This window comes from Drosophila arizonae, chromosome X (genome assembly GCF_054131065.1).
Source record: "Drosophila arizonae isolate 15081-1271.41 chromosome X, UAZ_ARI_1.0, whole genome shotgun sequence".
Taxonomy (NCBI): Eukaryota; Metazoa; Arthropoda; class Insecta; order Diptera; family Drosophilidae; genus Drosophila; species Drosophila arizonae.
Genome location: NC_142927.1, coordinates 35,074,466 through 35,088,902, shown reverse-complemented (window position 1 = coordinate 35,088,902; position 14,437 = coordinate 35,074,466). Strand labels below are relative to the sequence as shown.

Below are 14,437 nucleotides of genomic sequence, written 5' to 3'. Positions count from 1 at the left end.
AATTGAATTGCTTTGATTGATCTTTATAGTTGTTGAATTTGCATTATACTCGTAGCGATTAAGTTGGATTAGATTGATTTTTGTAGCCATTAAGTTTACATCTTGTAGTTGCTGTATATTTTTGGTAGATGGTAAGGTAGATAGTAAGCAGACTAAGCGTTAGTTCGTAAGATAGTTAAGTAGATATAGGTGCCATAGCTATTAACTCTAGACAGTAAGCAAAATTCAAATTAGTGGGCGGGCACGCGATCAGCAATGCAACCGTGCAGTTTGAAAGCTCGCGGTGGTGGATTGCATTGCTGGTCGCGTGGTGAAATCTGCAGAGCGGGAGGAGAAGCTTGAAAGCTGCACGCAGATTTCAGTCAGTTTTTAGCTCTCGGTTTGGGCAGTCGATTTTTAGCTCTCGGTTTGAGCAGTTGGTTTTAGCTCTCGATTTGAGCAGTCGGAGAAAAAAAAATAAAAAGGAAAATAGAGAACCGATAGGCAAAGGGTAGAAGGTGTAAGGTAATATATAAAATAAAAATAAGAAAAGTATATAGAAACAGTTGCGCGTTTATTTGTAGTTAGTCTGCTAACAATAATTCACTAACAATTATAACCATACTAACAGGTAGTTAGAACGAGGGTAAATCCCGTTCGCCAGACGGTCAAAACTCTGGCATGCAAAAACCGCGTGGTCTTGAGCGAACGTCGACAGCAACGCTGGCCGTTCCTCGATCCGCGGTCTACCAATCGTAGTAGCCCCACTAATACCCCGCAATACGCCTTTGCAGCCCCGACCCCAGCAATCTAGAGTGCGCTTGATCGCGCCACTCGATCGCTGCAGCCTTCCCACGTGCGAACGTGTAGGCGTGGTCGGCGAGTTCAGGCTGCGTGGCCGTTTAATACATGATAACTCCCCCACCCTCTCCTGTTTCTCTAACCACGTAGAGTCCCGTAACTACTTACAAATTTCTTGTGAGTTATGGCCCTGGGCAGACTGAGACTCTGACCCCGGCTGGAAAGTAATGTAACCTTACAAGTGGCGCCCGAGCAGGGACGCGGGGCTAGAGAGAGTGTGGTATACGGGCGGCGTAAAAACCCGCCGGCATACCCAAATAGAGGTGACGGGCAATAGAGACGATTGTGTAGTTATTTGGTGGTTGATTTGAATATAGGCAGTGTGCGCATAAAGCAGCAAAAGGCAAGAACATTCATGGTAAAGTGCGAAAATTAAAAAGTGAAGACACCCTACGACGGCCGCGGGGTCGGGGGGTCAGAAATTTCGGGAAGCGTCGAGTGAAAAACGGGACTAGAAAGCCGTTGCGGCGCCGAAAAGTACAGTGCGTGCGAAAATATTACGCAGAAGCGTAAAACCGAAAACGCATGTGCATAAGCATGTGCACGCGCGGGGGCAGCGTAGCGAACGTCGCCGAAATGCAGCAACGAGAAGTGGTAAGAGTAGAGTGTGTATATATGTATGCACACATCAAAAGTAAGTAACAGAGGACAAAGAGAAAAAGAAAAAAAAACAGTCAAGAAAACGCGCATAGTCATAGGTATATACACTCCGCCGCTCACCCTTTCTTAACTAATTGTCGCACAAACACATATATATATGTATATATATATACATACGCGCACTCGTCTATGCGTACATACATATATACTGTTTCATTTTTTGCTCTCTCCCCTGCTAATTCTTACATTCACTCATGTGCACACTTGCGCATATGACACTGGGCGTTTTTTTTTTGGTATGCTTGCGCATGCGGTTGCGTGTATGTGTGAAATTATGCGCATGTGACACTAGGCGATTTTTCTGATGCGCATATGACACTGGGCGATTTTTTTTTCGGTATGCTTGCGCATGCGGTTGCGTGTATGTGTGAAATTATGCGCATGTGACACTAGGCGACTTTTCTGATGCGCATATGACACAAGGCGATTTTGATCGTGAGAGTGGACAGTGGGCCGAGACCAGTGAAAATAAAATAAAAGAAAAGAAAAGAAAAGAAAAGAATAGAAAAGAAAAGAAAAGAAAAGAAAAGAAAAGAAAAGAAAATAAAATAAAATAAAATAAAATAAAATAAAATAAAATAAAAAAAATAACATAAAATAAAATAAAATAAAATAAAAACGCACTGGAACGGAGCGAAGCGGGGCATAGCAAGGTTAAGCAGGATAAAGTGAAGCGAAGGAAAAGCAAAGAAGATAAAGCGAAGCCAAGTCAAGTGAAGATGAAGTGGGGCGACATGAGATAAAGTGAAGAGAAAATGCAGCAAGGAGAGCTGAAGCGGAGTGAAACAGAATAAAAGCGGAGTAATAAAGACAAGAGTAAAGAGATAAAATAAGGTGGAATAAGTAGAGACGGGAAAGTCAAGTAAAGTAACTAGAGTAAAGAGAAGAGGAGTAAGTCAAGTGAACGGTAGTGAAAGCAAAGCAAGTTGAAGCGAACAAACTAGGATAAAGGGATAAAGTTGAGTTGGATGAGCGAACGGAAAGTGAAAAAGGGAAGGGGAATAAGGTCAATTAAGAAGTAAAACTGAAAGAAAAAAAAGAGAAATGAAACAAAGTAAAATAGTCTAAACTAGATTAAGAAAGAATAAAGAGAACGAAATAAAACAAAATACTAAGAGAAATAAAGATAACGAAATAAAGCAAGATAGAAAAAAAAAAGAGATTAAGAGAAAAAAGAGAATAAAACTAAAGAGAACGAAATAGGTTAAGACGAATAAAGAAAAGTAAACCAAAACTAGAATAAGTGTAATATAAGATAGATTAAGACAGTAAAAGCAAACAGAATTGTATAAGATAAGAAAATTTGGGAAAAAATAAATATATAATAATAAATAAAGAGTAAAAAAAAAAAAAAAAAAGAGAAAAAAATAAATATATATATATATATATAATAATAAATTAAGAGTAAAAAAAAAAAAAAGGAAGGAAAAAAAAGGGAAAAAAATAAATAAAAAAAAAAAAAAAAAGAAAAGAAGAGAAAAGAAGAGCTAAACGACTGGAGATCGTTAGTATAAGTAATCAAAGTAACACAGAGCACCCAGGCATCAAGGATGGAAGGAGCGGCATCCCACAGTTCGGGACTGAACGTCGGCTGGGTTTACCAGCGCTGCAAAGAAGAATTGATAGCGGTTGCACGAGATCTCGGCCTGGACGACGAGGGCCGCGTGGAGGATTTAAGGAAGATATTGTCGTCCTACATCCAGGGCGGTAGCTATTCGGCGGAGGTCAAAGGGCGACTGACCGAATGGGAGGCACGATTCTCTTCGGGAGGTGCGATGTCGATCATGGGCAGCCGCGCATACCAAAAGTCAGAGCCCGATCTGCGAAAGATCCAGGAGAGTGGTTCTAGTTCGACGGCGCCGCTGAGGCTTAGCGTACCGACGGCGAGCAGCGTGACTGGGAGCCGGAGGGACGAAAAGTCGAAGGGGTCCGGCAATGGAGGCGAGATGAGTATTGAGCGTCGGACTCCAGCGCTCTCACCGCCACCAGAGAGGCACCCGCCTTGGAATATCGCCGAGCAAGTCAGGAAGTGGGGAATGAAGTACGACGGTCAGTCGGATCCCCTCGGCTTCGTCGAAATCTTGGAGGAGCGAGCCATAACTTATGGGATCGAGCTGGACAGGATGCCGAGGGCGCTGAGCGAGGTGTTGGTAGACAAGGCGGCCAAGTGGTTCCTGACCAGCGGGCTAAGAGATGTGCCCTGGTTGGAATTTAAGAAGGAGTTCTTGGACTTTTTCTTACCTCCCCAATACCTCGAGCGTTTGGAGGACCAGATCCGGGCGCGCCGGCAGCGGGAAGGCGAACCCTTCAAGGACTACTTGATTGAGCTGCGTCTATTGATGCGTCAGGCTAGATACAGCCCGGCCCAAGAATTGAATAGGGCCTACGAGAACGCATCCCCGGAATACAGATTGTACGTACGGAGGCACGATTTCTCATCTCTAACACAGCTGACCCAGATGGCCGCGGAGTTCGAGAACGTGAGGAGTCAACAAAGAGAACAAGGAAGGAAGGCGACGGCGGAGACCGCCTGGCCTAAGCCAGCGGAGGTGCGACAGAATAATCCCTTCCGTGAGAAGATGTCTGATCCCCGGTCTGGAGGACAAGCCGGGAGGCAGAAGGAGACGCCAGCGACGACACCTCCGACGGAGGCAACTAGCCGGATTATGGCCCAGGACGCTGGACCTAGGCCAAGCCGAGTTTGTTATCGATGTGCACAACCCGGACATTTCGCGCGAGAGTGTCATAACGCACAGGTGTTGTTTTGTCGGCATTGTGGTCAGTGAGGCCGGACTGCGAGGGAGTGCTGCGAACGAGACGGCTCGGGAAACGGGCAATTAAACACGAGGGATGAGGAGAGGAACCCGCTCCGAGTGAAGGAGTGGAAGATCGTCGCGACGGTGACGGTCGGGGGTCAAAGGATGACCGCCACGATCGACACCGGGGCCACGCGCAGTTTTGTCAGTGAAGGCTGCGCGCGCCGGCGGACAATAGGAGGCGAGCGTTGCCAGGTTGAGTCGCGGATCAGGTTGGCCGATGGATCAGCACTGGACGTGACGGAGATGGTGAGGACAGATGTGAGCCTGGCAGGAAAAACGGCGGAAGTAAATTTGCTGATAATGCCGACCATGCTGGACCATGTCATCCTCGGCATGGACTTCCTATGCACCATCGGCACTACGGTGCGTTGTGGCAACGCGGAGCTGGAAATGAGGATGGTGGACGACGTGGGAGAAGGGGCGTCGCCACCGAGTGAACGAAGAGGAGAGAAAGGCAGCAGCGGTTTTAGAGAGCAAGGCCAGCTCACTAAAAGACATGTGAAGGAATCGGGCCCAGAGGTGTCGCGCGAGGCCGCGACGTCGAAGGAGGATCCGAGGTCGGCAATCACGGTGTCGACAGTCGGCGTTCAGGAATCGTCGAGCCAAGGAGGAGAGAGGAAACAGTGGAAGAAGAGACAAGGAGAGATAAAAAGGACAGAAGCAAGATAAAGGAGGACAAAAGGGGAGCTGGGCCTCCCGCGAGAGCTGTGAGGCAGAGCGAGGACTTGAGGAGCGGACCCGAGGAGCGGTCGCCGGAGTTTAAATCAGTCGAGTTGGAGAGGGAAGGTGAGCCCGAGGGCGGCCCACTGACAAGAGAAGCAGCAGAGAGCGAATACGGAGGACATGAACGATCCGCGCCCAATAGCAAGGAGTGGCCGGAGGAGTTAGAGAAAGAATTGCAAGAATTCCTTGAGGCAGAGTTGGCATTGTTCGAGGACCTCAGAGGCGTGACGCACATCGCTGAGCATAGCATCCGGATGAAGGACGACAAGCCTTTGAAGCAAAGGTACTACCCTAAAAATCCGGCTATGCAAAAGGTGATCGACGAACAGGTGGACGAGCTGCTTCAAGCTGGAGCGATTGAACCGTCGAAGAGCCCACACAGCGCACCCATAGTCTTGGTCAAGAAAAAGACTGGGGATTGGCACATGTGCGTAGATTATCGACAGCTCAACGCTCACTCAGTCCCGGATGCGTACCCTGTTCCGCGGATTCTTCACATTTTGGAAAAGTTAAGACACGCACGATTCATATCCACGCTGGATCTAAAGAGCGGTTACTGGCAGATCCCAATGGCGGCGGATAGCAGGGAATACACGGCGTTCACCGTGCCAGGCAGAGGATTGTTCCAATGGCGAGTGATGCCATTCGGTTTGCATTCGGCGGGGGCGACATTCCAGAGGGCATTGGATACGGTCATCGGGCCCGACATGGAGCCTCACGCGTTTGCGTATCTAGATGACATAGTGGTCATCGGAGAGACGAAGGAGCAACACGTGGCCAACCTGAAGGAAGTTTTCCGGCGGTTGCGAAAGGCCAATCTCAGACTCAACAGAAAGAAATGTAGTTTCTTTCGGGAGAAGTTGGCATACCTTGGCCACGTGATAAGCGGAGAGGGGATTTGCACTGATCCCGCGAAGGTCGAGGCGATCCAGAGCCTCCCATCGCCTTCGAATCTCAAGGAGCTGCGGCAGTGCCGAGGGATGGCATCGTGGTATCGACGCTTTGTACTAAACTTCGCGTCACTGGTACAACCGATGACGAAGTTGCTAAAGAAGGGCCAGAAGTGGATCTGGTGCGAGGAGCAGGAGGAGGCGTTACAGAAACTCAAGGAGAGTTTGACAACCGCACCTATTCTGGCCTGTCCCGACTTCTCGGCCAAGTTCGTGCTGCAAACCGACGCCAGCGACTACGGCCTCGGCGCAGTGCTGACGCAAGAAGTCGAGGGGCAGGAGCGAGTGATAGCGTACGCCAGCCGGAAGTTACTGAAGGCGGAGCTAAACTACTCGGCCACGGAGAAGGAGTGCCTCGCGATCGTCTGGGCGATCCGAAAGATGCGATGCTACCTGGAAGGCTACAGATTCGACGTGGTTACGGATCACCTAGCGCTGAAATGGCTCAACTCCATAGAAAGTCCCACAGGCAGGATCGCTCGATGGGCGCTAGAGTTGCAGCAATACCAGTTCGACATACGTTATCGTCGAGGAAGCTTAAACGTAGTGGCAGACGCATTGTCCCGGCAGCCCATAGATAGTTGCGAGCAGGCCGTGGAAGAAAATCCCCCTTGCGGGTGGATAAAGAGGATGCGTGAGAGGATCGTAAAGGAGCCCGAGAAGTTCCAGGATTACGTGGAGGAGAACGGGCAGTTATACCGGAATTTAGGCCATAGGATAGACGAGGAAGACTTTATCCCATGGAAGCTCTGCGTCCCCAGCAGTTTGAGGGGCAGAGTGATGAGGGAGTGTCACGACGCTCCCACGGCCGGACATCAAGGAGTGAGGAAGACGGCAGCACGACTTGCGAAAAGGTACTATTGGCCGGGCATGTTCCGAGATGCCGCCAAGTACGTGAGGTGTTGCGAAACGTGCCAAAGATTCAAATGCGAGCAACAAAAGCCGGCCGGGCATATGCTCACCAGGCAGGTGGCGGAGCCAATGACGGTCTTGTGCGCAGACTTCGTGGGACCGTTGCCTCGTTCCAAGCGTGGGAATACGATGTTGTTGGTGTTCCACGACGCTTTCGCTAAATGGGTGGAGCTGGTGCCACTGAGGAGAGCTACTACCGCTCTGTTGCAACTGGCGTTCCGGGAACGTATACTCAGCAGATTTGGAATACCCAGGACATTCGTTTGCGACAACGGTGTACAATTTGCGAGCAGAAGTTTCAAGGCGTTCATGGAATCCCTGGGGGTGACACTCCAGTACACAGCGCCTTATTCACCACAGGAGAACCCGACGGAGAGAACGAATCGCACAGTGAAGACTATGATCGCCCAATACATCGAAGGCCACCAGAGCTCGTGGGACGAGCTGTTGCCGGAGATAACGCTGGCGGTCAATTCGAGCGTGGCCGACTCCATGGGCTTCACTCCAGCTTTTCTGATGTTAGGGCGGGAGCCACGCCTACCCGCCGCTTTGTACGATGAAGTCACTCCCGGTTCGGCGACTAGAGAGACCCAGCCCGAGGCCAAAGAACTCAAAATGAAGGAAATTTTTGACATAGTGCGTAGTAACTTGCAGCGAGCATCAAAGGATCAAGGCAGGCACTACAACTTGAGACAGCGTGACTGGAGACCAGCGTTGGGTTCGGCAGTGCTGTTACGACAACATCAACTGTCGAACGCGGTGGAAGGATTCGCGGCGAAACTGGCGCCCAAATTCGACGGCCCCTACAAGGTCGTTAAGTTCCTGTCCCCCAACGTGGTGCGCCTGACGAAGGAGGGCGAACGCAAGAGGAGGGTGGCCAACATTGCGCAGTTGAAGCCATTCCATCAAGAGGATGAAGAGAGCGACACGATCCCTGGAACCGAGACCGAGGAAACGGGGAACGAGGAGCAAACCCCGCTGTCCCCGACGAAGACAACCAAAGGCCTTGACAGATCTACACGTCTCATCAACCACTAACTTCCCCGTAGAGCCCCTATTAATGCTAACACTAACGCAGTAGTTAGAGGGCCATTTCGGTCATTAACAAAAAGAATAAACAGAAGACTAAAGAATCTGAACTTGCAGGGAAGTAGCGCTATGGAAGACGTCATCGAAATCAGCAGTGACGACGAAGGCTCGGTGCGAGTCGAGGACGCGAGCAGCGACAGTACGGAGCCGTTCTCCAGAGAAGAGGCGAGGAGTCGGCAAAGGGACCCGAGGCTCGGTAGGGAGTGCTACCATCGCCGAGAGGAGCGGGCGCCACCCCGGCGTGTACACACGGTCCTCCGCTCGACGGTGAACGTAGCGACTCGGATGGACGGCCTCATACAACTTGTACAGGCCAGGTACACAACGGTGTACATCCAGGTGCCTAGGGGGGGCACCACGCCACCACTTGTGGAGGAGCCGCCATCTCCGCCCCGCCCACCGGGCAGCCCGAAGCCGGACGCACGGAGATGTGCGGAAGACGGAGCCCCGTCGAGGTGGGCGACTCCGACGCCGTGGACGGCAAGCGAGGACGAAGAAGCTCCGGCGGTAGAAATGGACGACATATCCCCGTCACGGGGGTGGGAAGGCGGCAGGGAGCATTGTCCCTCCGTCGATGACCCCGCCCCGGAGACCACGGCGCGGGATGGAGTGGAGGAAGGGCGCAGTGATGTGTCGAGAAGTTCCGGCGAAGAGTTCCAGGCCGAGGATGCGAGCCCCGAGGAAGGCGGCATTGCAAGCCCCATTCCCCGAGGGCTAGACGATGGATCCCCGTCACGGGGACGGGACGGCGGCAGGGAATGTTACCCCTCTGTCGACGACCCCGCCCCGAAGACCGCGGCGCGGGACGGAGCAGAAGTGGAGCAGTTGAGCATGTCGAGGAGTTCCGATGAGGAATTCCAAGTGGGGGACGCGAGCCCTGAGGAGGATGCTACCGCAGACCCTATTCCCCAACGCCGAACTGGCGCCGACGTTGAGAGGGACCAGCAGCCGGAATCCGTCAGGATCTCGTTGCGATATACGCCGGGCACGGTTGAAAACCGACGCCTATCGCGCTCGTCGCAATCCAGCGCAGAACGCCCGACAGGTCACTACCAGGCGTCCAGGCGTAAGCGTCGTCGGCGACGACAAAAGGGGCGACCAGTGTCCGCGCGCAAACCGGACCCCTGTACCCCCGCCGGCATAGCAGGAAGTGGAGCCGGTCTGGGAGCGGCCAAGAACGTGACGGGCGTAGAGATGAGTCGACGGAGACTCGCTCGAGCGAGGAGTGGCGCCTACTGGCAGACATGGCCGAGCTGTTGGTCGGATGGGAGGTGAGCCTCGAGGGCGCGCTGGGCGCGGAGGACGTGGAGGCGACAAGGATGTTACCGCTGATCCCCGTCAACTGGAGGGTACGCCCTGCTGGCACCGAGCTGAGTGCGGAGATGATCCAGCTCCTGAGGCGGGAGGTGGAGACGCGTGTACGGCAGCACAGGAGAACCCGCTTCCGGGTCGCGGCGGGGGGACGTTTCTTCACGGTGACCGTCAACTCGTCGGGGGGCGTGACGGTTGTTTTGTCGAAGTAAGGGGGGGTGTAAGGTGGCCTTTTTGCCCACCTTACATGTCGAATCATAGTTGTTAAGTTATATGATATTTGTAGCAAGTAAGTTAATGAATTGAATTGAAGAGAATTATAGTCGTTAAGTTATATTATATTTGTAGCGACTAAGTTAGTGAATTGAATTGAATTGCTTTGATTGATCTTTATAGTTGTTGAATTTGCATTATACTCGTAGCGATTAAGTTGGATTAGATTGATTTTTGCAGCCATTAACTTTACATATTGTAGCTGCTGTATATTTTTGGTAGATGGTAAGGTAGATAGTAAGCAGACTAAGCGTTAGTTCGTAAGATAGTTAAGTAGATATAGGTGCCATAGCTATTAACTCTAGACAGTAAGCAAAATTCAAATTAGTGGGCGGGCACGCGATCAGCAATGCAACCGTGCAGTTTGAAAGCTCGCGGTGGTGGATTGCATTGCTGGTCGCGTGGTGAAATCTGCAGAGCGGGAGGAGAAGCTTGAAAGCTGCACGCAGATTTCAGTCAGTTTTTAGCTCTCGGTTTGGGCAGTCGATTTTTAGCTCTCGGTTTGAGCAGTTGGTTTTAGCTCTCGATTTGAGCAGTCGGAGAAAAAAAAATAAAAAGGAAAATAGAGAACCGATAGGCAAAGGGTAGAAGGTGTAAGGTAATATATAAAATAAAAATAAGAAAAGTATATAGAAACAGTTGCGCGTTTATTTGTAGTTAGTCTGCTAACAATAATTCACTAACAATTATAACCATACTAACAGGTATGAACAGGTGACCGTTCGCCAGACGGTCAAAACTCTGGCATGCAAAAACCGCATGGTCTTGAGCGAACGTCGACGGCAACGCTGGCCGTTCCTCGATCTGCGGTCTACCAATCGTAGTAGCCCCACTAATACCCCGCAATACGCCTTTGCAGCCCCGACCCCAGCAATCTAGAGTGCGCTTGATCGCGCCACTCGATCGCTGCAGCCTTCCCACGTGCAAACGTGTGGGCGTGGTCGGCGAGTTCAGGCTGCGGGCCGTCTAATACATGATAACTCCCCCACCCTCTTTCAATTTCAATTTCAGATAGTAGAATTATAATTGTATGTAATGTCATGTAATGTAAACAGTATCGCTTCTCGATCGTTATTAATTATTATTTGGGTCACCGGCTTGAGTAGCGCTACTCTAGAATATATTATTGCCCATATTATTAAAAGAATCTGTGAAACTAGTTCAAAGATCTTTTGCACGGTGCCTCTTGTGTTGCTGATTATATATACACCGGCTTGTCATGCAAGCCTTTGGAAAATCTGACCTAAGTCGAGAATTCCATTGGAGTACAAAATCGCTAACATCAATTCTTGCTATAATTTCTTCATGTTTCTAAAAACATGTCGATTTGTTATATGCAAGGCCACTACTTTTCATATTTCGTCATTACAAATGACGTTGGGCTTAGAAGCGTTTGTTAAGAGATTGCATAGGCAAATCTTCTTGAACATATCCTGCAGAAATTTTTCTGTTTACTTGCCTGGTAGTGACTTCAGGTCTTTTATAAAATTTTGGTCTTGGCCAGTTGAGATTCTTAGTCGCCTTTTACGACAAGCGTTCTCTCACTGTGGTTGTATTCTAGAGCCCCGCGACCACACGGGTGCTTCTAAGGAGGCTTTAGTTACATTTTAAATCATAAAAGATGTGTATGTTGTATGTCGGCCAAGATACCCTCCTTGGAGGCCCACTGGAAGCCAGCAACAACGGAATCCTTGATTTTATTTAGGTATTGCACGGACTTGATGCAGTCCAGAATGAAGTTGGGGCCGGTACCATCAGGGCCAAAGCACCAGATCTTACGGGCTTCGGTCACATCGTAGTCGTACTTCTCGGCCAGATAACGGGCGCGAACCTTGAAATCATCCTTGGCGCTAACTTCACCGTCATCAATATCCTCTTGGCAGACCGTCGGGCATAGGCAGAGCCTTCATCAGCAGACGGTTGTGCTTGTTGGGCGACTTGGACAAGCACATCTGGTTGGATTCCTCGGAGACAGTCTCGCGATAAGAGACCACGGGATCGGACTTCTTCAATGGGATGCAAGCGTGATCTTCCTCCAAATCCTTAAGGCAAATTTCCAAATGCAATTCACCGGCAATGATGTGCTCACCAGACTCCTCAATGATGCACTGCACCATAGGATCAGACTTGGCCAGACGCTTCAGACCCTCCACCAACTTGGGCAAATCTTCTTGGGCTCGACGGCAACGCGCACCACAGGGGACACGGAGAACTTCATCACCTTCATGTTGTGGGCATCCTTGAAGGTAGTGATGGTACCGGTCTTAACCAGGAACTGATCGACACCGACCAGACCGCAAATGTTGCCGGATGGGACATCCTCAATAGCCTCCACATAGCGACCCATCATCAGAATGGTGCGACGGCAACGCGCACCACAGGGGACACGGAGAACTTCATCACCTTCATGTTGTGGGCATCCTTGAAGGTAGTGATGGTACCGGTCTTAACCAGGAACTGATCGACACCGACCAGACCGCAAATGTTGCCGGATGGGACATCCTCAATAGCCTCCACATAGCGACCCATCATCAGAATGGTGCGCTGAATAGCCTTCTCGTACAGATCCTCCTTCTTGCCGGGCGTGTAGTTGGGGCCCATGACTTCTGGCCGGTGGCCACCTTGACGGAGAACACACGGCCGAAGGCATAGAAACGTCCCTTATCAGAGGTCGGTACCATCTTGGAGATGTACATCATCAATGGACCATCGGGATCGCAGTTCTTGATAGCGATGGCAGCCTCATCATCATGAGGACCCTCGTACACGGGCGATGGCAAATGAATGGCAATCATCTGAAGCAGTGCCTCACCGGCTGGCAGCCAGGTGCGCATCACGGTCTTCAACAGCGCCTTGCCATACTTGTCCTTATCCTCGTGCTTGAGCGTAACGCCGATCTTCTCCAGCAGCGTGCCGATCTCCTCCTTTTTGTAGTTCATGATGGCATCGAACACCTTGTAGATGGGATCCAGGATGTACATGCAGAAGGAGCGCTTGTTGTCCGCCTCCTTTTGCTTCTGCCATTTCTTGGTCTTGGCATTAAAGAAGTTCTCACCCCACAGACGGTTCATTAGCTTGACAACGTCAATCTTGAACTTCTCAGAGTACATCTCGGAGAACTGCTTGAGGGTGAAGGCCCAGCCGTGGAGGCCGGAACCGAAACCGACCGAACCCTTGCTGGGGTCCACACGCACCTCACCCATTGGGCCGCCATCGTCATTGTAGGTGGCAATGATGACGTTCACGTTCTCCACGATACGCTGGAAGGTCTGGTACAGCTCCTCAGCATCCAGTTGCAGCTCCAACAGAGCGCGGTCCATCTTGTTCATGAACAGAATGGGCTTGATGCGCTCAGCGATAGCCTGACGCAGCACAGTCTCAGTTTGGACGCACACGCCGGAAACGCAGTCCACAACGACGAGGGCACCGTCGGTGACACGGAGAGCGGCCGTCACCTCAGATGAGAAATCAACGTGACCGGGTGAATCGATCAGATTGATTAGTGTTGTTGGCCGGGCCTTCCGGAATCCAAATTGATTTGGTGATAGGCCTCCGGCGCTAGCAATAGCAGTCTCCAGTCTAGAGCAGATCAATTTCTCAAACACCTTTCCCATGGTTTCTAAGAGGCGGATCGGTCTGTATGAAGACGGCTCGTCTGGTGGTTTTCCAGCCATGGGTAGCAATACCAGGTTCTGGGTCCTCCATTTTGCAGGGAACGTCTCTTATATTAAGCATTCGTAGAATAATTCGGCGAACGTACTAGGGTGCAAGGCGAGGGCTAGCTTTAGCGCACGATTTGGGATCCCGTCCGGCCCTGGAGCTGTGTTGGTTATAGGACTTCTGAGAGCTACTAAGATTTCTTCGTCTGTAACTAAAACAATTTGAGTGCTCGTTGAGCCCTGATTAGCAGACTCGGACTCCGGGGCATGAATGGAGCTTAATCTTTCTGGAAAGAGCGTTCCCACAATCGATTTAATCTCCAGACGATCCGTCGGCTGCACCTGTTTACCTGCGTATAGTCTTTTAACTACTATCTTATATGCCCTGCCCCAAGGGTCATATTCGGCTGAGTCGCACAACTCTAGAAAGCATTCTCTTTTGCTTGCCCGAATGGCCTTCTTCAACTGTCTTCTGGCTGCCTGGTAAGCTAATTGTTTTTCAAAAAACGTAGACCTACCCCGAGCCCGTTGATAGCTTCTTCTCGCCTGGATGCATTTGCGGCGAATGTCACTTATTTGTGCATGCCACCAATACTCGCGGGATCAAAAGTATCCAGCCGATACGATTCCCTCCACAAGGTTGACGCCCTGGCAGGTGGCTCACCTATTGTGAACAGAAGTGCCGTATGATCGCTGCCCGTATAGCTATCGCAGTGGCTCCATTTTACTTCCTGAACGAGGGATAAAGTGACAAAAGTAATGTCAATTACAAATCCGTATACAGCCCGACTGAAGGTGAACTCGTGGCCAGTGCTGAGCAGTGCAACATCTAGTGTCGCGAAAATCTCCAGTAAGATACGGCCTCTGACATTTGTTGTGTGGCTACCCCATTCTAACGCCCATGAGTTAAAATCTCCTGCTATGGCCTTCCGACCCCTAGCATTAAACCCATTAAATGACTTAACATACGAAAGAGCATTCGTTGTGCTGCCACATACCCACAACACCGCTTTGCCATTAACATCTGTTGCCCATGTCCTAGGGCATCTGGTTCTACAGTGGTGAGGCTCATTGATAAATGCTACGTCTATTAATTTTTCCCTTTATGGTCTGCTCTAGAAGATCTTGGGCAGCAACACAAAGATTTAAGTTAAGCTGAAGGAACCTTAACATTTCATTTTACGAGCAGTTTCACGGTAGG

General features: G+C 50.5%; 1 pseudogene; it reads right to left on the bottom strand.

Annotated features, from left to right (window-relative positions):
• Positions 1–10,205: 10,205 nt before the first annotated feature.
• Positions 10,206–13,206, bottom strand: LOC149268266 (eukaryotic translation elongation factor 2-like; annotated as a pseudogene).
• Positions 13,207–14,437: the final 1,231 nt, after the last annotated feature.